The sequence below is a fragment of the Orycteropus afer genome, unplaced genomic scaffold, assembly GCF_000298275.1.
Source record: "Orycteropus afer afer isolate SDZICR_OR568_19922 unplaced genomic scaffold, OryAfe1.0 scaffold00078, whole genome shotgun sequence".
Lineage (NCBI taxonomy): Eukaryota > Metazoa > Chordata > Mammalia > Tubulidentata > Orycteropodidae > Orycteropus > Orycteropus afer.
In genome coordinates, this window is record NW_006921665.1 from 4499503 (window position 1) to 4505492 (window position 5990).

A 5990-nucleotide genomic window follows, 5' to 3' on the forward strand; every position below is an offset into this window, starting at 1 on the left:
TCAGAAGACATGAACAAACACTTCACCAAAGAAGATATTCAGGTGGCCAACAAACACATGAAGAAAAGTTCACAATCATTAGCCATTAGAGAAATGCTGATGAAAACAACAATGAGATATCATCTCACCACAGCAACAACAGCAAAGTTCAATAAGACAGAAAACAACAAATGCTGGCAAGGGTATAGAGAGATTGGAACTCTCATACACTGCTGATGGGACTATAAAATGGTACAACCACTATGGAAAATGGTATGGTGTGTCCTTAAAAGGTTGTAAATACAAATGTCATTTGATCCAGCAATCCCACTACCAGGTACATATCCTAAAGAAATGAGAGCTGGGACAAGAATAGATATTCACACATATTCATAATAGCATTATTCACAATAGCAAAGAAATGGCAACAATTTCATTGTCTATCAACAGATGAATGGGTAAACAAACTATGGTAATACACACAATGGAACACTATTAAAGAATAACGAAGAATTCATGAAACACCTTATAATATGGATGAACTTGGAGGACATTATGCTGAGTGACATAAGTCAATCAAAAGAGGACAAATATTGTATGAGTTGACTATTATAAAAAGTCAAGGAAAGGCTTATGCATGGAAAGAAACATTCTTTGATGGTTACCTGGGATGGGAGGGGAGGAAAGGGAAAATTACTAACTAAGCAAGAGACACGTATTAATCTGGGTGAAGGAAAAGGCACTATTCAAAAAGTGGGTGGCCAGCACAATATCACTAATGAAAAGGAAGACATGGAGAGGTGTGCAAGAGTTACAGAAAACAAAGATAAATACTACTACATACACAGTCCTGCACTATAAGTAATAACAAACATTAATTAATATATGAATAGGTACATAGGTAGCAGGCAAAATGATCATGTATGGGTAGGTGAGCAGTACTGTACATGGCCATATGCAGCTTTGGCAGACTATATTTCTACATACATATTTTTATGTGATGTAAAAATGTTCATATATATAGTAAAGCTAACAGGGGACAATGTTATGAACACTTCTTAGACATAGCCAAACACCTTGAGGGAATGAGTCACTGCACCTGTGCACTCAAGACCATAGTCCCTGGAGATATCAAGGTCAATTGGCATAACATAGTCCACATTGTTCTACCTTCTACTTTGGTGATTAATAACTATGGTCTTAAAAGCTTGCAAGTGAGCATCCAAGGTGCAACTATTGGTCTCTTTTCATCCAGAGCAAAGAAAAGTGAAGAAAATCAAAGATGCATGGACACTATTAGTCCGTGGGACAAGTGGACCATGTGAACCTCAGCCTCTATGACCCTGAGACCAGAAGAACTAGATGGTGTCTGGCTACCACTGCCAACCACTCTGAAAGGGATCACATTAGAAGATACTGGATAGAATGGGAGGAAAATGTGGATCAAAGCTCAAAATATTTTTTTTTTTTTAAAGTAGGCTTAATGGTCTGATAGGGACTGATGGAACTCCTGAAACTATGGCCCTTAGTCACCTATCAAGCCTTGAAATGAATTCACTCTGAGGTTCAACTTGCTGCCAGACAATAGACAGACATAGAAGGTGAACAATAACACCAGGGAGGTTCATACTTCTTAGAATAATCAATCATAAGAGATCAAAAGGGCAGCATTTGCCCAGGGATAAAGCTAAGAATGCAGGAATGGATATGAAAGACGGACAAAGGGAAGTGGTAACCACAGGGGGAAAGTAGGAAGAGTGCTATTATGTTGTGGGGATTGCAATCAATGTCACAAAACAAAATGTGTATGAACTGTTGAATTGCTCTGTAAACTTTCACCCAAATCACAATAAAAACTTAAAAAAAAAAAAAAATAGAAAAAGAACATATTTTTTGTTCTGTCACAGGTCCTTGCACAAAGGTCTCATCTTTTACTTCTAATCTGGTTTCAGCAAAAATTTGAAATGCTTTACAAATTTGCATGTCATCCTTACAAAAGGGGCCATGCTAATCTTTTCTGTAGTGTTCTCATTTTAGTATATGTAATTTTTCTTGTATTTTATTATATAATATAGTAGTGAATACACCAGTGGCAAATATTTACTTAAACATACTAAAAAAGCACAAACCCCAAAGACAAACTAGATGACTGGGATCTCCTGAAAATTAAATACTTATGTGCATCAAAATATTTCACCTAAAGAGTAAAAAGAGAACCCCCAGATGAGGGTGGGGGGAATTGGCAATGATATATTAGGCAAGAGATTAATCTCTGATATTTACAGAAAATGTCAACACTTCAATGACAAAAAGACAATATTTAAATTTAAAAACAGGATATGAACAGACCCTTCACCAAAGAAGACATTTAGGCAGCTAACAAAACATGAAGAATTGCTTGCAATCATTAGCCATTAAAGAGATGCAAATCAAAACAACAATGAGATATCACCCCAGCACTGAAAGCAAACTTCAAAAAAAACAGGAAACAACAAATGCTGGTGAGGGTGTGAAGAGACTGGAACATTCATACACTGCTGGTGGGATTGTAAAAAGGTACAAGCACTGTGAAAAACCCTAAGATGTTTCCTTAAGAAGTTGGAAATAGAAGTACCATATGATCCAGTAATCTCACTACTAAGAATATATCCTAGAGAACTAAGAAACATAACATGAACAGTTACGTGCACACCTATGTTCACTGCACCACTATTCACATTAGCAAAATGATGGAAACAACCTAAATGCCCATCAATGAGGAATGGTTCATACACACAATGAAATACTATACAACATTAAAAAATAACAATGAATCTGCAAAGTATCTCATAATATGGATGAACCTGGAAGACATTATGCTGGGTGAAATTAGTAAATCACAAAAGGATAAATATTATATGTGACCACTATGATAAAAAATCAAGAAAATATTTTCACATAGAAAGAAACACTCTTTGAAAGTTACCAGGGGTGGGAATGTAAATCACTAACTAAAGGGTAAACACACATTAACTTGGGTGAGAGAAAAAGCAATATACAATAAGCAGGAGTTCAGCACAAAATAATCAATGCAAAGGAAAACACTGGGAGTAGCACAAGAGTTAAAAGCAACAAAGATAAATATTATGATATACATCATCCTGCATTAACAGTAACAACCAGGGCCAAGGTAGGTGGGCTTGGGTCTCAGGGACTGCTTTTTGCTTGGGGGCACCTCTATTTTAAGGCCAGGGCCCACAGTAGGTGGGCCCAGGGCTTGGGGGCTGTTTTTGGCTTGGGGGAAGCTCTATTTTAAGGCCAGGATCCGAGGTAGGCGGGCACAGAGGGGTTAGGAACAACTAAGCGAAAAGAACTTGTCTGTCACTTTATCCTCCTGTGGTGGTTACATGCTGCTGTGAGGCTGGAGGCTATGCCACTGGCGTTGCAAAACATCAACAGAGTTACCCATAATGGACAAGTTTCAGCAGAGCTTCCAGGCTAAGAAAGACTCAGAAGAAGGAAGAGGCCATCCACTTCTCAAACAAATGGCCAGTGAAAACCTTATGAATAGCAGTGAAACAGTCTGATATATTACTGGAAAACTTTATGAATACCCCTGAAATATTGTCCAATATAGTGCCAGAAGATGAGCCCATCAGGTTGGAAGGCACTCAAAATTTGACTGGGGAAAAGCTGACTCCTCAGAGTAGAGATGACCATAACTATATGGACAGAGTAATGTTTTCAGGACTTCCATTTGCTGATGTGGCACAACTCAAAATGAATAGGAACAGATGCAAATATCCATTAATAGTTGGAACTTGGAATGTATGAAATATAAATCTAGGAAAATTTGAAGTTGTCAAAAATTAAATGAAACCCATAAAGATCAATATCCTAGGCATTAGTGAACTGAAATGGACTGGTTTTGGCCATTTTGAATCAACCATATGATCTACTATGCTAGGAATGACAAATTGAAGCAGAATGGTGTAGCATTCATCATCACAAAGACTGTTCAAGATCTGTCCTGAAGTACAATGCTGTCAGTGATAGGATAATATCTAAACGCCTACAAGGAAGACTAGTTAATACTACTCTTATTCAAATTTACACACCAACTACTAAAGCCAAAGATGAGGATATTGAAGATTTTTATCAACTTCTGTAGCCTGAAATTGACCAAATATGCAATCAAGATGTGTTGATTATTACTGGTGACTGGAATGCAAAAGTTGGAAACAAACAAGAATCACTAGTAGTTGGAAAATATGGCCTTGGTGATAGAAATAATGATGGAGATCACATGGTAGAATTTTTCAAGATCAATATTCATTGTAAATACCTTTTTTCAACAACATAAACAACGGCTACACACATAGACTTCTCCAGATGGAGTACACAAGAATCAGATCGAATACATTTGTGGAAGGAAGTGATGGAGAAGCTCAGTATCTTCAGCCAAAACAAGGCCAGGAGCTGATTGTGGAACACACCATCAACTGCTCATATGCAAGTTCAACTTGAAGTTGAAGACAGTTAAAACAAGCCCATGAGAGCCAAAATATGACCTTGGTTATATCCCTCCTGAATTTAGAGACCATTTAAAGAATATATTTGATGTTTTGAACACCAATGACCAAAAACCAGAAGAATTGTGTATGACATCAAGAACATCATCCATGAAGAAAGCAAGAGGTCATTAAAAAGACAAGAAAGGAAGAAAAGATCAAAATGGATGTCAGAAGAGACTCTTGCCCTTGAACAGAGAGTAACTAAAGCAAATGGAAGAAATGACGAGATAAAAGAGTTGAACAAAAAATTTCAAAGAGCAGCTTGAGAAGACAAAGTCAATTACTATAATGAAATGTGAAAAGACCTGGAGTTAGAAAACGAACAGGGAAGAATATGCTCAGCATTCCTCAAGCTGAAAGAACTAAGGGAAAAATTTAAGTCTCAAGTTGCAATATTGAAAGATTCTATGGGTAAAATACTGAATGACACAGAAAACACCAAAAGAAGATAAAAGGAATACACAGAATCACTATACCAAAAAGAATTGGTCGATGTCCATTCATTTCAGGAGGTGGCATATGATCAAGAACCAATTGTACTGAAGGAAGAAGTCAAAGCTGCACTGAAATAATTGGCAAAGAACAAGGCTCCAGGAATTGACAGAATACCCATTGAGATGTTTCAACAAATGGATGCCCTGCCGGAGACCCTCACTCAACTATGCCAAGAGATTTGGAAGACAGCTACCTGGCCAACTGACTGGAAGAGATCCATATTTGTACCTATGCCAAAGAAAGTTGATCCCACAGAATGTGGAAATTATCAAACAATATCATTAATATAACATGCAAGTAAAATCATACTGAAGGTATTCAAAAATGGTTGCAGCAGTATATTAACACAGAGCTTCCAGGAATGCAAGCTAGATTCAGAAGAGGACATGAAACGAGCAATGTCATTGCTGATGTCACATGGATCGTGACTGAAAGCAAAGAATACCAGAAAGATGTTTGCTTAAGTTTTATTGATTATGCAAAAGCATTTGATTATGTGATCATAAAAAATTGTGGATAACATTGAGAAGAATGGGAATTCCAGAATGCTTGATTGTACTCATGAGGAACCTGTACATAGATCAGGAGGTTGTCATTTGAACAGAACAAGGTGATACTGCATGGTTCAAAATCAAGAAGGGAGTGTATCAGATTGTATCATTTCACCATATTTATTCAACTTGTATGCTGAGCAAATAATCCGAGAAGCTGGATTATATGAAAAAGAACATGGCATCAGGATTGGAAGAAGACTCATTAACAACCTGCGATACGCAGATGACACAACTTTGCTTGCGGAAAGTGAGGATGACTTGAAGGACTTACTGATGAAGATTAAAGACTACAGTCTGTAGTATGGATTACACCTCAATATATTGTTGTTGTTGTTGTTGTTAAGTGCCGTCGAGTCGTTTCCGACTCATAGCGACCCCATGCACAGCAGAACGAAACACTGCCTGATCC

At 37.3% G+C, this 5990-nt stretch overlaps 1 pseudogene; it reads right to left on the reverse strand.

Annotated features, from left to right (window-relative positions):
* Positions 1-1932: 1932 nt before the first annotated feature.
* LOC122150038 lies at positions 1933-2031 on the reverse strand (annotated as a pseudogene).
* Positions 2032-5990: the final 3959 nt, after the last annotated feature.